The sequence below is a fragment of the Schistocerca piceifrons genome, chromosome 2 (genome assembly GCF_021461385.2).
Source record: "Schistocerca piceifrons isolate TAMUIC-IGC-003096 chromosome 2, iqSchPice1.1, whole genome shotgun sequence".
NCBI classification, from domain to species: Eukaryota; Metazoa; Arthropoda; class Insecta; order Orthoptera; family Acrididae; genus Schistocerca; species Schistocerca piceifrons.
The window spans coordinates 679072446-679094762 of record NC_060139.1 but is presented as its reverse complement, the minus strand read 5'-3'; the positions used below and the strand labels follow the sequence as shown (position 1 = coordinate 679094762).

The window sequence follows — 22317 nt, the reverse complement described above, 5'->3', positions numbered from 1 at the left end:
AAATGATCGTATGGGAAAATCCCCACTTCATCGCTACCTCGGTGATTCTATGTCCCGTCGCTTGCGCACCCACTATACCACCATGTTCATACTCACTTAAATCTTGATAGTCTTCCATTGTAGCAGCAATAACCTATCTATCAACTGCGTCAGACGGTTGTTGTCGTATAAAGGCGGTGCTGACCGGAGCGCCATATTCTTCCTGTTTACATATCTCTGTATTTGAATACGTATGCTGAAATAGCTCTAAGCACTATGGTAGTTAACATCTGAGGCCATCAGTCCCCTAGAAGTTAGAACTACTTAAACCTAACTAACCTAAGGACATCGCACACATCCATGCCCGAGGCAGAATTCGAACCTGCGACCGTAGGAGCAGCGCGGTTCCGGACTGAAGCGCCTAGAACGGATCGGCCGCAGCGGCTGGCAATACGCATGCCTCTACCAGTTTCTTTCGTGCTTCAGTATAGTTAAGTGTATATTCTTGTTACACAAAATCGTAATTGGCAAGGTGGAGAACCAGCAGGTGCATTCACTTGACAACGAATACGCTCGATAAAAATTACATGCTCCTGTCGGTGAAAATCGTGGTGTCATGCAGTGCATTCCATCCGAGGTAAATTTATGGCGCTCACATACGCTTACGGGATGTCAGAATAGTATCTACGTAGAATGAAGGAAGGTTAAATGTGTTCCTAATTTTGTTTTTAAGTACAGTTTCTAGAACTTATTTAAACAGTGTTGTTGAATTCACTATACGTCAGGTATAACATATTGTCTAAATCTGGCTCAAATGGCTCTGAGCACTATGGGACTTAACTGCTGAGGTCATCAGTCCCCTAGAACGTAGAACTACTTAAACGTAACTAACCTAAGGACATCACACACATCCATGCCCGAGGCAGGTTTCGAACCTGCGACCGTAGCGTTCACGCGGTTCCAGACTGTAGCGCCTAGAACCGCTCGCCCACTCCGGCCGGCGCCTAAATCTGAGCACACAATGTTATGTTTTATGTTACTTGATTATTAGCGTTTCCACGTAGCTTCCACCTTATATTCCCCGCAACTTTCAACGATAGTTTCCACAGTAAGTGGCAGCGATGATATTGTAAGAGGTCCATGACTAAGGAATTTTTTGCTAGCGCACTCGAGCAGATGTAATTTCGATGGATTGCTCACGCGCTGCCTGCGATATGTAAGCTATAAGAGAATCTCAGACCAGAGAGCAGTGTTGGCTGCAGTAGGAACTGTGTAGTAGTAGAAGTAAGTAGTTGCTAGGAGTCGTGTGTATCGAGTTGGCTGGGCCGGTATTGGTGAGCGATGGCGGTGCCTGAGCGATGTAGTATAAGGTAAAAGCAGCCTCGCACATATGTTCTATTGTTATATCAAGTCCCATGTAAGTCCAGAATGAGATTTTCACTCTGCAGCGGAGTGTGTGCTGATATGAAACTTCCTGGCAGTTTAAAACTGTGTGCCGGAACTCGGGACCTGTGGAAATGTTTTTAAAAAAATCTCTTAATAATAATCTTTCTTATAAAAATTGACTTTTGACAATCATTCATCTCAATTTAAAGAATTTCCTAATTTCTCCAATCCATGGTCATCCCGATTATTGTAAAGAAAAATCAGTTGTTTCTTTTTATACATGACAAATCAATCGGCCAGCATTGCACTGGGCTGTGTCAGAAAAATTTTTTATAGGAGCAGATATATATGCGTTATCTGGCGACCTTACTGAGGTAAGAATTTTTTAATTTATTCAGTATTATCTTTCAGGGCCATGACGTAGCACTGGTGACGTCCAAATTTACCAGTTTAGATTCACAGTCAGTTAATTATTGAAAGGGTATATATGAGTCACATTTTTTTATTGCGAGGTTAGTCACATTTTATTATTGGTAGGTTACGGAATTTATCGGTTGGGAGGTTACAGTATCTCTTGTCTTGCTTATCTCTCAGTGATTTCATTCAAGTGACTTATAAACTTCTCCATGTCCATAGTTTCTAATTAAGTACGAAACACACGCAGACACAAATAACAAAAAATGGTTCAAATGGCTCCGAGCACTATGGGACTTAACAGCTATGGTCATCAGTCCCCTAGAACTTAGAACTACTTAAACCTAACTAACCTAAGGACATCACACAACACCCAGTCATCACGCACAAATAACAACAGGGGCGCTACATGTCTTGGGATTATTCGGCCGTGTGTAGTTGTATACGGCCGTCCAACTAGTCGAACGAATACGCTTCTAGTGGACGCTTGGCTTCAGTTGTATGTATAGGCTACAAGGAACAAAGAACCGACTCGAAGTTCAAATGTTTACCTCCTGAAAAATGATATCCGTGATTCCACGTTGTCTTGCTGTGACTTACGCTTTGTCGTCTCCCGTTGTAGCACCATAGTTGCAGAGTGCGGCGGCAGCGAGGACGGATGCTGTGCCCCTCCCCCCTCCCCGGCGCCTCGACAGGAGGGGAGTGGGGGGCGGGCAGCGGCGGCGCGCCCGGCGCGGTCGCCAGTCGGTGCCTCGCCACGCCCGCGCACAGTGCTCCGAGCCGGCCGGCCGGTCGCCGACAGCACAGCACAGCTCACGCCTGCCAGTGCCGCGTGCCTCGTAGCGCCTTCATGTCGCCAGTGCAGCGCCTCGCCTGCTGACCGCCGCCCGCCTTCAGACACCCGCCCGGCCTGCCGCACGCTTCCTTCCTCCTACAGTCATCGACATAAACACAAGGTAGGTGGCTCACCTTCCGGGGATGTGTCTCCAGTACCACGCCGACTCCTTCCGCGATGCTCTGTTGGCTTCGTTCTATTCTGGAGCCCTTCTTCGGATTGTCTCCAGTTTGATGGTCATCCAGGTCCCGCACGCAAAGGAAGATGGGTTCGAGTAACAGAAGTCTACTGAAGAGAGCGATGCTGACGTTCTGTTTTGACCAGTGACGTCACCATCGACACTGGAGGTAGTGAGGACCGACTGCAGCGCAACTCGAGCTCTAGGCTGATTGGAAGGGTGGCAGTTTGGTTGCGATTTGGAGAAGTGAACAAGTGTATCATAACAATCACACATTTTCTTGAATAAGTTTCCGATCATTGTTGATTTTTGTGGGTAAAAATATGCAGATCGCATACTCCGCTAAAATGTCTATTATACATAGGCCTTCGTTTGATGGACAATATTCCTGAGAATGTACTTTGGAACACCGCACTGTATGGGCGTGAATCACGAATTGTGGGAAAATCAGAAAAGAAGAGAATCGCAGCGTTTGAAGTGTGGTGCTATAAAAGAATGCTGAAAACTAAGCGAGTTAATAAGACGAGAAATTAGGAGGTTGTCCGCAGAATCGGCGAGGAAAGGAATATTTGTAAAACATTGACAAGAAGTAGGGACAGGGTGTAAGGACGTGTGTTATAACGTTGTGGAATAATTCCATGGCACTAGAGAAACCTGTATTTAGTAAACTCAGGGATAGATACAGTTTGGAATACAGGTTGAGTCAGGAGGAAAGCTACGTGCTTTGAAGGGTGATAATATTAGTGATTCTGAACGAAAAACGTCATAAGAACGTATGTTCTGGTCTTAGCAGTTTCGGAGGAAACTAATGAAAACAGTGGAGAACAGGGCAAATGCAGATGATAGTAAATGAAAGTTTCTGATCCTATGTTTTGTCTAATTGTGCAAATTTCCTCGCAAAAGATGTTCAAAAAGTCCACCGTCAACTGCAGCGCATTTTGAAGCTCTTGTTGTATCGCTGGTCTGAGCTCATTCGTACTGTCCTTCACCTGAGCACACCCGTGTGAAATACGAGCGGGAAGTTCTTCTTCTTGTCCACTCTGCGCGTATAGGCTTCGCTCTTAAGCCAACAAAACAAACAGCAATCTAATGGAGTAAGATCGGGTGACCTCGGTGTCCAAGACACGACTCCACGGAGACCGATACAACGCCCAGCACACGTTTCACTGAGCTACTGTGTCACTGGCTGTACGGAATGCGCAGGAACTCCGGCATGCTAGAAGTACGTCGTGTTGCCAAAGGATTATCCTCCAGGTATTCTGGTTAACAAATTTTGAAAGTTATAAAGATACCGTACTCCATTAACACGGTTATCTAAAACAACTGGACCGATGAGTTGGTCACCAGTAATTTGTGCGCATTGAAATGGCATGTAAAGACAACACTATATAGCTAATGCTTGAGTCGTTTTCGCGTATGAGTGCTGAGAACGGCATGCGACTGAAGCCCGTGATTTTTAAACAGCTGTGTGCCGGATACAAAAAAAGGAAATATATTCATTTGAAGTTTTTCGTTTAGAATTACCAACACAGTCATGTCCTTTCCCTCCAGAGTCACCCTGTATATCCAACACACAACTGATGACGTCTGCTGTAAATGCTGGTCTGAGATAAAGCGATGGGCATAGTAGAGGAATTCGTGACAGGCTTATCGAACCAGTTAGGAAACTGATGACAGAAAAAGAATGGTTTTATACGTTTCTTAATTTATAAGGAATTTTTGGCTACTACCATCTACAGAAAACTTATTGAATCTGACGTTGAAAGTTTTTATCTGATGACGGCAATAGCCGAAACGTCGTTGTAAATGACGTCCAAAAATGTAAAATAAAAAAACCACAAACCAAAAATATATCGAACTTCGTCGAACTTCATGTTTCTGTTACCCCTGAACAACTTTCGCATTTGTGAGTAATAACAGGAAACTCTTGCCTTTGATCATGATAAAGAACGTTTTACTGAGTACAAAATAACAACAATAATTACATGCATTTATGTTTGTCTTTGTAAACTGTACTTACATTAAAAGTAGTTGCTTTGGTTACATATAAGGGCAGAATTACGCGCTCAACTGAGTTTTATTACTTACAAAACACAATTTGTATTCTATAAGGATATAAAATACACAATGGACTAACACTGATTCTAATTACGTGCAAAACAAGAAACCAAAAACCAAAAAAACGAGGAGTCGTCGGCTCACATTTTCTCTGTAACACATTTGTTTACAACAAAGAAATAGATTAAGTGATTTAAATGACTTCATTCACAAGAATCATTTATTGCTAATTTACAAGTTATACTTACATCCTGTATGGAATTAGCTGTTTTCCCACTTTGACATATTTTCAAGGCTGAAGGCATTAATAACTAGGACATACCCACCTGAAACCTCTATAAATCCGCACCAGTCCCGTCACATAATAATAATTAAAATACGCATGACTGTATCATGTCATAGCCGACATACTGATTAACTGTATCACTATGAAAATTTGACATATTGTATTCTTCAGTACTTCCAGTAGCTGTACCAGTATGTCAATGATTCCGGCAATCTACCATCAACTGGAACGCCGTGCTATTTTTTATTTTCATCCTCTGACAGTTCATCTTGTGCGGCCGATCGCTGTGGGTTCTTACTCCATCAGTCAGGTACAATGTTCTTCCTCGTTCGCATTGGAAATATGATACATTTACCTCCACCGAAAACACCCTGAAAACGTACTTCTCCAATGTTTCGTGTATTATAAATCTCGATTGCGTTTTATTTCAATATATCCGTTTTTTGACCAGGCAGCCGTGATAGATCTCGTCGCACTAATAACGATAAGCGTGTGTAGCAAGGTTAAACAGCACCTTGCAGACGTAATTTACCTTCGTGAGCAGTCATTTACAATGGTTTTTTGTATCTTGCCGACGTCACTGACTAGCACACTATCAGTAGTATCGAAAAGCAAAATTTGTCGTTTTAAACGACCTAGGAAGATTATCTGTGTATTTTGGCGGTGTCTTTGATCGTTCCATCAATAGTCGTCGTCTGTCAATGATTTGTCCAGAAAATGATGCAGAGCTCTTTCTCATAAACCGAAACACTGTTACGTTTATCGTCTACCTGTACGTGGATATCGTCCCGTAGTGATGAGATAAACAGGGACAGATATCGACTGTGACAGGCAGCAGACACAACAGATGTTTTGTTGTTGTCTTTTTTTATCGTATCACACTGTACATACATTCAAAGGAGAAACTCTTTGAGATGGCTTTGTTATTTCGAAAAGAGGAATTAAACATTTTTTGTTTACCAATGAACCTAATGACTCGCTGACACACACTTCTCAGTATCTTCACAATTGCACCTACCTCTGTATATAACGAAGTAGAACGTCTGATTCACACATACGTACGACTCGTATTTCCGGTGTTTTGATGTTTTGGTCGTCGGAACACGTACCGACCCTGCAAATGCACGCGCCTTCGTGGCCCAGACCGCTTACGCACTTTTGTGCGGTGGCACTCCACTCGGAGGAAATCATTTTGAATACTGGTCGTGGAAATACTTGGTCACTACTGGGGGAGAAATGGTATCGTAAAGTTCATCACAATACTGTTGCTTTAATGTCGTAATTTAAATTGGAAATCTCTCTGTAGTTCATCGTGCTGTAATGGTGTGTGACTGTAAATGGTTGATCGCAGCCTCCTTTGGATTTTCAAACCGTTAGAGAGTATTGAGCAAGCAGTGAAGGAAACAAAAGAAAAATTCGGAGTAGGTATTAAAATTCATGGAGAAGAAGTAAAAACTTTAAGGTTCGCCGATGACATTGTAATTCTGTCAGAGACAGCAAAGGACTTGGAAGAGCAGTTGAACGGAATGGACAGTGTCTTGAAATGAGGATATAAGATGAACACCAACAAAAGCAAAACGAGGATAATGGAATGTAGTCAAATTAAATCGGGTGATGCTGAGGGAATTAGATTAGTAAATGAGACACTTAAAGTAGTAAAGGAGTTTTGCTATTTAGGGAGTAAAATAACTGATGATGGTCGAAGTAGAGAGGATATAAAATGTAGACTGGCAATGGCAAGGAAATCGTTTCTGAAGAAGAGAAATTTGTTAACATCGAGTATAGATTTAAGTGTCAGGAAGTCGTTTCTGAAAGTATTTGTATGGAGTGTAGCCATGTATGGAAGTGAAACATGGACGATAACTAGTTTGGACAAAAAGAGAATAGAAGCTTTCGAAATGTGGTGCTACAGAAGAATGCTGAAGATAAGGTGGGTAGATCACGTAACTAATGAGAAGGTATTGAACAGGATTGGGGAGAAGAGAAGTTTGTGGCACAACTTGACTAGAAGAAGGGATCGGTTGGTAGGGCATGTTTTGAGGCATCAAGGGATCACAAATTTAGCATTGGAGGGCAGCATGGAGGGTAAAAATCGTAGAGGGAGACCAAGAGATGAATACACTAAGCAGATTCAGAAGGATGTAGGTTGCAGTAGGTACTGGGAGATGAAGAAGCTTGCAGAGGATAGAGTAGCATGGAGAGCTGCATCAAACCAGTCTCAGGACTGAAGACCACAACAACAACAACAGAGAGGAGTAAGCTGTGCGCTGGCGCGTACTTTTATCCTCTTTCTTCTTTATCATCAACAATAAAAACACGACACTACACTAAACATGTAGTCATTACTCGCCTACAGTTCAGCACACATCAAAACAACCTAGCTTTGTAAAGTAAAGGCGCCGAATTGATGTAGATATAGAAACTCTTTTTCAATTTAGGTGGCCGACCCGTTATAACAATCCCATACTGGCACACGTTACAAAGCGTTCCTGTCACCTAGGGGCGTCAATATGCGAATTCACAGCACACACGATTCACAGCACACACCATGGGCACATTCCTTGACTCTAGTGTTCTTTTTTTCTTTTCCTTTCTGATCCGTGATGTGACGTGCATTATTTGTCTGTGCTTGCAGAACGTTCGGTTCAAAATGTAACCTGCATTTCATGTATTACATTACTGAGATGTCTGCTGGAACAATGGAACTTTCCATTATGGCGATACTTAAGAAACGCAGTGTCGCTCAAGAAGTGTTTTCAGATGACTCGGGTCGTCAACTTTGAGGACTTGAAGTGGTCCTCCAGCTCTGCCGTACTTCCCAGTAACCCGGTAATTCCGTTCTCTAGTACTGTCATTGGTATGTCTGGAGCTTGTCATGTATCTCGTATGCGTAGTGATTTAACATTCACAGACAGACGATGCCAGATGAATTCATTCTCATGTTGTTCACTTCTGCTGTGCAGTAATCCACCAGCCCATACGCAATCGATAAATGGCTTATACATAACATTAAAGAACTGTCTTTCGACGTTTATTACCTTCGAGTTAGGTCTTCTCCACTTTATAGTCATGAGTGGTAGACCTGATGAGTGGATTCTTACTCGGGCTTGTTCTGCCTCCTTATCGGAGCATTTAATTTATTACGCGATCTGAACGTCACATTAAAATGATGCATTCTGGTATATCTAGCTGGCACAAAACACATTGTTATTTCCTTCGAGGGGAAACAGATAGTGACTTAGTGTGGGTGAACGTGTATGTTCTCACTCATTAGAAAGAGTCCCACAAATGAATTTGGACTGACTCCGCTTAGCCCGAAAATGCTCTTCTGCTGAACAGGACCCTGAAGGGATTGAAGATTTAGTGCTGACAGCAATAGACATTTGCATTACAATATACATTTCGTATTCATAGAGAAACTGAGGTGAGACTAAGAGCCTAAGCCTAAGCGAGGTAACTGTAATTTCGTAGCAGAGAAAAATCCACCGTGTGGTGTGTGGTGGAGGGTACATTGTCAACCAGAATAATTTCTCCTCCTCTCCTCACACTCCCTACTCTATTTATAGACGATGCGCAGGAAGAAAGACTGTCGGAAGCCCTCCTTCTCTAATTATAGCGTTTTGGTCATTACGCGAGACTTATGTCTGACTGTCTGTCTGGAAGCTAGAAAGCTTAGCTCTACCCATAGCGCCGAAGTTGCATCGAGAGAGAGGAAGTAAAGACAGTAAAAAGAAAAGATATATGTTCTTCAGGAATTTTTTATTGTCGCCAATAGTAAACCCCGTATTACTACCGTCAGCTAGTATGTTTCGCGTTCTGTTGTTGAATGGTTGGAATAAGTAACATTATGTTTTACCCGACTGTGTAGTTACTGCAGAACTGGCCCTTGAACAAGAGTAAATTTCACCATTTACACTGAGATGACTAGTGGTAATTTTGATGAAATGACATTTTGCCTCGGCTTACTTAATCGAGAGACTGTAAGTACTTGTAACATGCAAGCTTCATCTAAATGTAACAATATTTTTGAGCTTGCTCTTTCTTTCTCACAAAGCAACAGACGTTACTGATAAAAAATAACGCGTCCAAGCACATCAGCTTGCTATCCCGTGATCTTTTGTTCTTTAGTGTTGTTCTTCGCCTACTTACATTTCCGGTAAGAAAGATTAAGGACACATGCCACATTGTTTTTCTATGGAGGAATAATGAGGACTGTAAATAGAGTTGTGCTACACCAAAACTATGTTTCCTTATTTTTTGTACACTACATAAATGGCGTAGTAAATGGTAGGACTACTGGTAGTGTTGGTAGAACTGCTAGGGAAAGAAACAGAAACGAATGTGTTACAGAGAAAATGTGAGCCGACGACTCCTCGTTTTTTTTGTTTTTGGTTTCTTGTTTTGCGCGTAATTAGAATCAGTGTTAGTCCATTGTGTATTTTATATCCTTATAGAAAACAAATTGTGTTTTGTAAGTAATAAAACTCAGTTGAGCGCGTAATTTCTGCTCTTATATGTAACCAAAGCAACTACTTTTAATGCAAGTACAGTTTACAAAGACAAACATAAATGCATGTAATTATTGTTATTTTGTACTCAGTAAAACGTTCTTTATCATGATCAAAGGCAAAAGTTTCCTGTTATTACTGACAAATGCGAAAGTTGTTCAGGGGTAACAGAAACATGACGTTCGACGAAGTTCGATCTATTTTTGGTTTGTGGTTTTTTTATTTTACATTTTTGGAGGCAATTGCGTTTTATAGTGCTTTATGATAAATCTGTATTGTTTTCTTTATTTTTACTACAGCATCCCTCTGTTTCACATTACAAATCAATAATTTTCGAATAAAACCTGAATTAAACATTGACAATTTCAGTTTTACTATAAATATTGTTTATTCTTAAGTAAGAGACAGGAATATAACTATACAGAACAACAATGTTCCGTAGGCTACATGGCCCTTTATATATCCTGACTCAGTTTCTGGAGGGTTTACTGCATCCAGTTTTTAGGGGACTCTAGTAAGACACTGATCGCGTATGTATAGAAAGCGATAACGCCCGATAGATACGCAACACACCCAATCTGCAGGTAATGCAAGTACAACGTCAAAACCTACCACAGTTACAAGGGAAACTAACGTAATCTAGGCTTACTTATGGTAGTCTACAGTAGCCTCTGGTAGTTTTACAACTATGTAACACTTACTGAGAAAATTCCTGTGCTCAGAACAGATACCTTCCCGTTTATCGTTACGGTATTCGAAGGAAACACGAAAGATTTTTATATTTTGCTCCTAACTGTAAAGTAGTTCCCAAACTGGTGAGGACAAACGGAAGCCACGATAAAGGGAGCTGTGTTTGTAAATCATGCTTTCTTTGTTTGCGAGGTCCCCGCTTACGTGCTTGCCAGTGTTTTCCCAGCGACGATAAAGTTGACTCTACCCGACAACAACCGTGGCGAAGAGTGGGAGCTCGCCGAACATATCGCCGCAGGGCCTGTGTGAGGTTAAAGAAGGCACTGCCGGCGGCAATGTTATCAACTGTCTGATTCACTTCATTCATGTTCGCAGTGCTTCAAATCGTGCTCTAATTACCACTGCCCCGACACTAACTTTTTACTAGAGGCTGTAAATTAATTTCATAAATACTTTTTACACCTGTTACCCTAATAATTTCTTTTTACAGACTCCATTGCTTTACTTACGCAGTTAGCGGAAGTGAACGGCGCTCGTCTTGTCTCCACTCGATATTCGTAGGCCACACTGCATTCTCTGCGTGTCTGAGCGACTGTCAGGCGTAGGATCCTGGAATTTTCTGAATATCATCTTCATAATTTGTTAGTTGTAGTTACAAGGTATTCCACTATTTCTTCTATAGCAATCATTCTTAGGCTCATGGATTAGTTCCACATAACTCAGAGGTCAAGGGATATTATTATCGCACACGAAGCGGTGTTACCGGATTCCTTGGACTTGCAATCGCTGGTGGAAAGAGGTTTCTGCCCTATTTGTCAATAATATTGCTTTAGAAAGCTCATCTACCGAAACGCTAAAAAACTATCTTATTTTAGGAAAGCATGTCATCCGCCGATTTAACTGACGGAACATCCAACAAAAAGAAGAGAAAATTATTTCTGTGCAGTTTTATTTGATAAGAAAATAATACAACAAAAATGATTCTGGATCATTTGGTTGAAATTTCTTCGTAATGGCTAATGCGTAAATACTATGTAATTGGAGTCCTATTGTAATGATGAATGACGTGCAGTTCGATGCTCATTCAGTTTGTCCTCAGGTATGATAGCTCTATAGTGTCGTGGAAGGACAAATAATTGTTTTCAGAAACCACCATGCATTATCTTCGTTAAATTCTAATACTCGGATATGGCGAATCGCCCTCGACGAAAAAAGACTGCGCAAGATCCTCTGTCGGATGTCACCTGGCTACCTTCTCGAGCAGATAGACCTGAAAGTTTTGTGGTCATTATTGTTCCGGCGGTCACATTTGTATCCAATTTCTCTTACTTATAGTTTGGGGACACCCATAGGTTTTCTTACGTTCTCCATCGTAGGCAGCAATAAGGGGTGTAATGAGTATTGCATGTATTTTAAAATCCCGTCCTCTGTCCAGATTTCCCCTTGAAAAGTCGTTGGTGCTTATCGTGTAACTCAGTGCTCTGACAAAAAATAACTACAATCTGGTTGCACTAGAATTCCTAGATATTCTTTAGCAAGCAGGCTAACAATAAAGACTCATAAGCGAAAGCAGCCCGGTCATACAAACGGTAGTGCGACCCTGTGATGAGTCCCTGAATTTGAGTCCTAAATATTTCAAAAAAATCAGCTACCAGTCATAGTTACTATGACAGCAGAATCTACCAACAACGCGTTGTGGCGAAATACTTTCTAGATGCCCCCATAGCTCTGCTTATTAGTTGAACAGTGTTGAAAACTATCCTCTATTATTGACCTTAGCCACTTTTAATTCTATTCATCTCTTTGAATACCCCTGCATTGTTGTGCCGAAAAAGCTCTTTTTTTGTTTTACTACTGCAGTCCCTTGATCGGTATAGCTGCGTCGTACGACGGATCTTTATATATCTGTTATGCCCATCATGCCCTAGTTTTTGTATTCCAGTCTTTGTCAGCCTTTACCTTTGTCTGCCACTATCATTAGTGTTGTGTCTTACTCTGTACATAACATTAAGTAGAGGTGGATTACAGAGTGGTGTGGCAATTGTCGTTGTAGGAAAGGTGGACAGTAGCAGAAGTGATTAACGAAGAAGTCAACGCAGTAAGCATACGACTTACTTAACTTGTATTTCTCCAAGCGAACGAAGGCTCAGTACAGATAATGCAGCTACTACAGTGTCAAGAAGGATGAGGATCGCTGAACTAAGCACGAGCGAAGGTGTCGGAACGCCGCGTTGGGTCCCTCAGATACCGCGCGACCACTATTGTCGTCAGACGGTAACTTGCCATTCCATTAGCATCTCTGATAGGCCGTGGGGTGGTTTCGATACCTGATACCACAGTTATTATTATCATTATTATTATTATTGCTATTATCACTATTAGTGGCAGTAGCTGCAGTGGTTCAAGTACTGCCAGTATTAACTTTATTAGTTCATAGTTATTATTATAAACTCAGTTCGCCACACTCAAATCATTTTAATACTATTTGCCCTATTGAAATTGTTATGTTAGAAGGATACTGTATATGTGAAACCATAATCCGATGTAAGAGAGGACCCGATGACCGTAATCAGATCAGGTTAAATAAATAAATACCACTCTACTGCTGTTTCCAGTGCCAGGGCAACCTTTCTTGGTGCCACAGCAGGTATCGTACCATCTAAACTTTTTTTTCTATTACGATATTCCTACTGTGATTTTTCTTGTCTGTTCCTTAAAATAATTTTTCAGTTCGTACTTCATGTCATTCCCATGTCGAAGTATACTTCCATTTGTTCAGAAGTACGCTTTGAAGGCTTTATTTCTCAGTTCCATATTCTAGCTCTTCGTTGAAGAAAGCAATATTCATTTTCCAGAATACACTCTGACACCTTCTTTTACTACGGCGCTTTCCCAATTTTGTTTAAAACATATCGCTATTCACCTTTGCCATAACTTTGTTTACCCTTAACCGATTTTAATTCATTAGCATGCGATCCATTATGTGGGCAACGGTCTTGCCGCATTGGTTACACCGCTTCCCGTAATATCACCGAAGTTAAGCGCTGTCGGGCGTGCTCGGCACTTGGATGGGTGATCATCCAGGCCGCCATGCGCTGTTGCCATTTTTCGGGGTGCACTCAGCCTCGTGATGCCAATTGAGGAGCTACTCGACCGATTAGTAGCGGCTTCGGTCAAGAATACCATCATAACGACCAGGAGAGGGGTGTGCTGACGCCGCGCGGGATTAGCCGAGCGGTCTCAGGCGCTGCAGTCATGGACTGTGCAACTGATCCCGGCGGAGGTTCAAGTCCTCCCTCGGGCATGTGTGTGTGTGTGTGTGTGTGTGTGTGTGTGTGTGTGTGTTTGTCCTTAGGATAATTTCGGTTAAGTAGTGTGTAAGCTTAGGGACTGATGACCTTAGCAGTAAGTCCCATAAGATTTCACATACATTTTTTGTGGTGTGCTGGCCCCATGTCCCTCCTATCCGCATCCTCCATGGAGATGACACGGCTGTCGGATGGTCCCGGTAGGCCACTCATTGCCTGACGACGGAGTGCTTTTTATCCATTATGTTCAGTACTTCTATCATTTTCATCTTTGGTAAAAGTGTAGTCGTCTGAGAGTCTTGTTATTGGCTCGACATGGCATTCATGTTAAACAACAAGGGTGAAATGCTACAATGCTTTGTTACATCCTATTTAACAAGAACTTGTCTTTCTTGATCTTCCACTGAGATATTTCAGCAATCATAATTATGTGGAAGTATAGTTGTCTAAGAGAAGTTGATAGTCTTGTGTCACAGAGTTGAATTTCAAGTAGCTGTTCTTAATAGAACACAAAAATCAACACGTGTTCCGGCTTCTAGTGTGACGCCAAACATGGAGGCAATTGACAAAGAATTTTTTTTACAGCTTGAAGTTCTGTTGGCTGTAACCGGAAGGTGAGCGGGTTTGATGGGTCACTGGTGAAGGGCCATACTGTAGAAATGAGTTTGGTTTCAGTCCACTTCCCAAGTCGACAATTCTTTTTCTCTTATGTTAATTTTCCCCTCGAGTACAGGTCACGTGACACGCAGTCGGATGAGAGAGATGCTTGATCATGCAGACTAGAGAATCCAACTGTCGGTTCATAATCAGTTTTCACGACATTCTGTTACGCGTTTGGTTTGCTATAATGAAGTTTTTCACGCATAGTTGTGAGGAAGAACTGCCAAAGCATGTCAGTTTTATTCATCGCAGCTAAGCTTTGCGTTTCTGTTGTATTTACAACTTCCGTCCAAATTGCTTCCACATCTAACAAATAAAACTGTTTACAACTTGAAAATAGAGCTTAATTAGCCATAAAAAAGTATTTAACGCGAGGTAAAAGTTTCGTAAATTTCTAGATTCGGACATGAACCCGAGTTATTGCTATTAGGAAGTGCAGTTATATGACGATCCTCTCAAAAATTATATTGGGTTACTAAAATAAGAAATAAGTGTTGATTTTTCAATGACGAACGGGTGTGCGAGATGTCATCCATCCGTTACCCAGAACTGTCAGCTCCCACTTGCGAATGTAGCAAAACAACAACGTGGATTCTTTGCACCGCCCGACACAGACAAGACTTGTAAGCAGTGCGGTTCACGAAGACTAGAAAAAAGTCTCCGCGTAGTAATCAGAAGAGAGATTTGTTATCACACAGATAGACGTAGCTGCTCAATCACACGGATCGTGTCCACTGAGCCATACGGCAGTGGGGGACACCAGCATACGACAGCACTGCTGCAGGAAATGGAAGATTAGGGCCGCGTCCTATACCGATCGCTGTGACGTCACGCGTGGTGTGTCACACCGAGGTACCTGGCGTTCGCTGCTGCTGTTTGTGCTGCTACAGGTATTTACTGCATGTCTAGACAGTCAGGTGGCGCTTGTTTCTACGAAGCTATTATTTGCTCATGCAGTCCCAAGATGGACCAGCAATACAGGTGGTCAGATATTTGTTTTCTAACAGCTTAAACTGCTTATGTATTACCGCTGAGCCAAAACACTACCGTCAGACTTCCTGAGGTCGTAGTTAATGGCTTTGAGCACTCGTTCATCTTCGCTGCTGTGGAACACATCTCTTCTACTGAACAAGTGTTCATAGCTCGTGAACTACGCGTTTTAGAGTCCATGTTTAGTAGACAATTTTTTCTTGTTTTGGTCTACACTACATCCTCCCAAAGTGTGGAAAGCGAACAGCTTGCAGTAGACATATTTCACAGTACCGAAGACGAAACAAGTACTCACAGCTCTTGAGCTATGCATTTCCGAGCCCTTGTTTACCAGACATTCTTTTCTTCACAATGTGCTTCCACAGAACATGTGGCCTGCAATTGAAAAAGTGTCATGATAATCACTCCATTGGCTCAAGATTTCGGATTAGTCCCCCATTTGGATTTCCTGGAGGGTACTGCCAACGAGAAGGTCGCTATGAGAAAACGATTGAATAATCAGCGAAAGAGTAATATACATGTACTCTACTATGGACCGACAAAGAATGCCCTTGTATCCATTTTTTGCTAACAGTATGAAATTTAGGGACTATAAGTGATAAGTTTTTCATGAAAATACGCATTCAAAGTCCCTGCGAACAGTTTAGTACTAGGTTTCTGCTTCCCCCAAGGAAAAAAAAAAAATTAAATGACTTTTTCGTTTCTAAAACTAGACTCATGACATACCGCACTTTTGGACGCACTTCGTTACATGCATAATGGATGCTTTAATTGGATCAGATTTATCGTTTCGGAAAGTGAACCTTATTCTATATACGATTGTTGATATTGTTAAAAATATCGGGAATCCGATATAGCGATATTTAAAAAAAATATCATTATCGACCTCTGATATAGCAACGGAAAAATATCGACCAGCCTATAAAAATAGCTGCTGCACAGTGTAAATACGCTGCCCGTTTTAGAGCTGTACATTTAAGTACTGATTTATTATTAGATGTTCAGTACATTAACAAGCTAGCAGCCTGCCCATCCCCCTTAGAGCAAGAATTTAAAGGAAAACGATGCACGTTCACTCTTGGCGATAACCATTTTGCTAACAATGGTAACTGCACGTAAGTGGCACTATAAAAGGTGCGACAGGTTCGTCGTTCGGTTCCGTCACATATCGGATCCGTCCGGAACACTTGATGTCGACTTCCCTGTTTTGTTTTTTTATTTGTTTGGTTTTTTTTTTATTTCTGCCAACGCCAGCGATCTAACAGTTGTAGTGTCAAAATTGCGTAGTGAAGTTAAACGATGCAGTTTCTGCTGGTAGCATCGAGCGCCGATTATGTCAGCATTTCCCTTCACACATCTCCGCTCGCCGCAAAGACGTGTCTTGTCATTTACGTTTTTCTTCACACTAATTGCGTTACAATATTTTTTAACGCAACTGGTGCGCTACTTCTTCACGTCGCAAACCTTGTTAATCCATTTCACACTGCCACCCCTCAGTGCAATCGGACTTCTTTTTTGTGCCATCTATACTTGCTTCACATAATCGGAGAGAAAGACTGGACGTCATGAAAGCTCAAAAAGTAGTAAGATTGCTCCACACAGTGAAAGTAAAATTATGTTCTGCTACAACTTCAAAAGAACAAATATTCCCTGAAAGTTTCGAAAATATAAAATAAAAATATCGACACTCGATATCGGTATATCGGGGAAATAAATATGACCGATATAGTCCGCAGCTCGTGGTCGTGCGGTAGCGTTCTCGATTCCCGCACCCGGGTTCCCGGGTTCGATTCCCGGCGGGGTCAGGGATTTTCACAGCCTCGTGATGACTGGGTGTTGTGTGATGTCCTTAGTTTAGTTAGGTTTAAGTAGTTCTAAGTTCTAAGGGACTGATGACCATAGATGTTAAGTGTCATAGTGCTCAGAGCCACTTGAACCACTTGACCGATATATATCAGTACTTTCCTGGCATAAATATAGATATATCTGTATTTTGTCAAGAGCTCTGTTTTATAGCACATGCCCATTCCGACTGACGTTACTTTTTTATGCACACTCACTCCTTTTTGTGTGTGTTATGATTTCAGTCTTCCTCATTTAAGTTTTATGCTATTTCCTTTGGTCACTCCATAGTATGTGGGAACGCATGCTCTGTCATCATTCTCATAAAGCTGAGATTTTCCTCCGACTTCAGTGATAGTGCCAACAAACAGATGGTGAATATAGCACCCCTCATTTCCTGTTGCTTCCGTTTATCATTACGGTGATAATACTGCGATTAGAGAACAACTTGAACAAACATTGTGCGATAAACTATCTGGCAATTATATTCATAACGTAATTGTGAGACAAACTTATTTCCTTGTTTTATTTCAAATCAGTGTGCTCTTTGACCAAACGGACATGAAGTAACAAACATATATTCCAAGATCTCTTCATTTAAGCACGGGTTCCTCTGTTAAGTTGATAAATAGCAGATAGGACGAGTGACGTCATACTTCCCAGAAAAGAAGCTATTCGCGAACTGCGTACATTCGACATTCTTTCAAAGGAGGAGGGGACGGGAAAGAGTAACCAGACAGTCAGTTTTAAGCACTGAACTGTGTAGGATTTTAATCCGACGCAAACACTGATAAGACAGTGCTGCTCTCGACATATCTTTCCTTTTAGGCGTGGAAGAGACTTCACTCGTCGCTGAAACTGGGATTCCAACCATGTGCACGCGGTAACTGATGGGAGTTACTGATACTTGACAGTTGGGTTGGGTTGTTTTGGGGGAGGAGACCAGGCAGCGAGCAGCGAGGTCATCGGTCTCATCAGGTCAGGGAAGGATGGGGAAGGAAGTCGGCCGTGCCCTTTGGAAGGAACCATCCCGGCATTTGCCTGGAGCGATTTAGGAAAATCACAGGAAACCTAAATCAAGATGGCCGGACACGGGATTGAACCGTCGTCCTCCCGAATGCGAGTCCAGTGTGCTAATACTTGACAGTATGATTCTGGCAGTACATCCCATGTTATGATGTTTGCACAATGAGATCTGCCTGACAAAGAGAGCATAAACGAGACTAAGGTCGTGCTCCTGAACTGCTGAGTTACTGTCTCAGTAAACTTGGGAAATTTTCGTGTTTGTTTACGTCTCGCATGTAGTGCTTCAAAGGAATTGTAATGGCGTAAATAGTCGGAAAGAACAATATTGTCTGACTACACATTGCATAACTGTCTCTTTTCAATGCTCTAGCTTAGTCTGACGTCACCGGAGGACTTTTCACGAGCGGAACAGAATGCTAGATATGAAGGCAAAGACGACGGAGGAGCGGACGGAGGTTCAGGATAACTTCTTGCCCTGGTGGCAAACTGCCCCTATAAGGCGGAAGAAATAGCTACGGCCAAATAACACGAGAATGCAGAAAGCTAGGGAACTCACTGCATCAAATACGCAAAATGTGCATCCACAGCACATGTAACCAGTAACTGAAAAATTGTAATGATAATCTCTCCTTTAGAGAAATATTCCCTTTTAGTCCTCAATTTGGATCTCCGGGATGGGACTACCATGGGAGAGATCACCCTAAGAAAAAGACTGAATAATCCAAGAGAGGATACTATTGTATGAGTCGGAATGTGGAACATCAGAAGTTTGAACGTGTTGTGGAAGCTAGAAAATCTAAAAAGCGAAATGCAAAGGCCCAATATATATAGATGGTGTCAATGAACTTGAAAGAAAATAACGACTTCTGGTCAAATGAACATAGGGCAATATCAACAGCAGAAAATGGTTATGAATAGGGACTTAACGCAGAGAGTGAATTATTTTTACCTATTCAGTGATAGAAATGTTCTAACCAGAGCCGGCCGGTGTGGCCGTGCAGTTCTAGGCGCTTCAATCTGGAACCGTGTGACCGCTACGGTCGCAGGTTCGAATCCTGCCTCGGGCATGGATGTGTGTGATGTCCTTGGGTTAGTTAGGTTTAAGTAGTTCTAAGTTCTAGGGGACTGATGACCTCAGAAGTTAAGTCCCATAGTGCTCAGAGCCATTTGAACCATTTTTTTTTTTTTTTTCTAACCAGATTCGACAGCAAATGAACGCCAATAACAATAGTCCAGGTATACATGCCGACGTCACAAACAGAAGAGGTAGGGAACGTATTGGAAGATAGTGAACTAATTCAGTACATAATTGGTGATAATACACTAATAATCACGGAGGATTGGAACGAATCGTAAGGGAAGGAATTTAAAAAAGTGTTGCGGGAGAATATGGGGTTGGTACTGGAAATGAGACAGGAGAAAAACTAGAGTTGTGTAATAAATTTTAGCTAGTATAGTGAATATGCAATTAAGACATCACAAGAGGAGGAGGTATACTTGAAAAATATCCACAGACACAGGGAGATTCCTGCCGGATTACATCATTCAGACAGAGTTTCCGAAATCAGGTATAGATTGTAAGGCGTACCCAGGAGCAGATAGGCTCAGATCACAATTTCGTAATGATGGTGAGTAGGCTGAAGTTCCCGAGAAACGTCCGGAAGAGTCAGTGCGGAAGAAGTGGGACACTGAAGTCAAAAATTGCAAGACTTACTGAATAGAAAGAACATTCTACTAACAAGGGAACCTTCCCATCGCACCCCCCTCAGATTTAGTTATAAGTTGGCACAGTGGATAGTGTGGTGTCACCGCCAGACACCACACTTGCTAGGTGGTAGCCTTTAAATCGGCCGCAGTCCGGTAGTATACGTCGGACCCGCGTGTCGCCACTATCAGTGATTGCAGACCGAGCGCCGCCACACGGCAGGTCTAGAGAGACTTCCTAGCACTCGCCCCAGTTGTACAGCCGACTTTGCTAGCGATGGTTCACTGACAAATTACGCTCTCATTTGCCGAGACGATAGTTAGCATAGCCTTCAGCTACGTCATTTGCTACGACCTAGCAATGCGTCATTATCATTTGCTATTTATCTTGTGAAGCATGTACCGTCAGACCGATGTTTACCAATTATGGATTAAAGTTAAGTATTCCAGAAGCTACGTACTTTTTTACTAGACTCAACTCCTTTAACTGTTCCAGACCTCACGCCAGCCTGCGTGAGCTTAAACGCGTGCCTTTCGGCTACCTCCTAGTGGCTTGGCTGTCTTGCCAAGTCACAACAGATAGGCCTTGAAAAACTGAACACAGATCATTCGAGAAAACAGGAAGAATTTGTGCGGAATTATGAAAAAATAAGCGAAATATACAAACTAAGTAGTCCATGGGCAACATAAGCAACATCAAGGATAGTGTGAGCTCAGGAGCGCCTTGGTCCCGTGGTTAGTGTGAGCAGCTGCGGAGCGAGAGGTCCTTGGTTCAAGTCTTCCCTCGAGCGAAAAGTTTACTTACTTTATTTTTGCAAAGTTATGTTATGTCCGTTCGTTCATTGACATCTCTGTTCACTGTAATAAGTTTAGTGTCTGTGTTTGGCGACCGCACCGCAAAACCGTGCGATTAGTAGACTAAAGGACGTTCCTCTCCAATGGGAACCGAAAACATTTGATCCAGGAAAACACGTCTGATATATTCCATACGACACTGGTGACGGCATGTGCGTCACATGACAGGAATATGTTGTCGACCCACCTAACTTGCACACTTGGCGAATAGGTAAAAAGATTCTTCTACCTTGCCCGATTTAGGTTTTCTTGAGGAGGTGATAATCACTCCCAAAAAAGTGATGAAAACATGAGAGTGTGTCACATAAACTGCAACAAATGAATGCAACAGTTTCACAGTCGCACAGTTTTCTCTGTGCTCTGTCAAAACATAAGTTTTTAACGTTTTCAAATTTTTCCGTGTGTAGACCGTCAAATCCTGCTTATGTCCAAGCAAATCTCAACATGTCCTGGAATTTTGGAGAGCGAAGTTGATTATGTGTGAGTGCCTGAACTCTGATAATTGTCTGAAAATAAAAATTTAAACTTTTCACTCGAGGGAAGACTTGAACCAAGGACCTCTCGTTCCGCAGCTGCTCACACTAACCACGGGACCACGGCGCTCTTGAGCTCACATCATCCTTGATATGGCCTATGGTACCCATGGACTACTCAGTTTGTATATTTTGCTTATTTTTTCATAGTTCCACACAACTTCTTCCTGTTTTCTCGAATGATCTGTGTTCAGTTTTTCAAGGCCTATCCAATGTGCCAACTTATAACTAAATCTGAGGGGGGTACGATGGGAAGGTTCCCTTGTGAGTACAGGTTATGGATGGATGGTAAAGCTAAGAAAGAAGAAAATAATAAGGAGTAACAGGAATGACATGAGAGGGAAACTTAACATCAAAATTGCGGTCTATGAAGTAGACGAAGTTAAGAAATTCTGCTACCTTGGAAGTAAAATAACACAAAACGGACGAACTAAGGACATAAGAAGCAGACTAGCGTAGTCAAAGAGGACATTCCTCTGAAAAAGAAGTATACAAACATAGGACTTAATGTGACGAGGAACTTTCTGGAAAGGTACTTGTGTAGCACAGCACTGTGTGCTGGTGAATCGTGGACAGAGGGAAAACCGGCAAAGTAAAGAATAGAAGCGTTTGGGATGTGGTGCTACGGAAGGATGCTTTAAATAAAGTGGACGGGTAAGATATGAGGAGATTCTCCGGAGAATGGGAGTGGAGATGAACAAACAGAAAACAGTGACAAGAAGAAATAACAGGATGATAGAACATTTATTAGGCCATCGGAGAATAAATTCCATAGTACTAGAGGGAGCCGTGAAGGATAAAAACTACAAGGAAAGAAAGGTTGCAAGATGTAAGTCTGCAGGCTTTCGTGGCTATTGTCACAGAAGTTAAAATCTATTGGGTTGTTAAGCCGCGTCATATTTCTTCAAACAATCTACGTTTCGATCCCTCTGTTGGGATCTTCTTCAGGATCTTGTGGTGTCCATTGTAGAGTGAGCACTCGATCTACAGTGGACACCACAAGATCCCGAAGAAGATCCCAGCATAGGGATCGAAACATCGATCTTAAATCTTAAATTCAATGAG

The 22317-nt window shown here is 42.1% G+C and overlaps 1 protein-coding gene across 1 annotated transcript in view; it reads left to right on the top strand.

The window, feature by feature from the left end:
• The first annotated feature begins 2537 nt into the window (after positions 1-2537).
• Positions 2538-22317, top strand: part of LOC124776493 (SH2 domain-containing protein 4B-like) — a 608338-nt gene continuing 588558 nt past the window's right edge. The window contains exon 1 of the mRNA XM_047251508.1: positions 2538-2735. The gene's annotated coding sequence lies outside the window, so the exon portion shown is untranslated. The remainder of the gene's footprint in view (positions 2736-22317) is intronic.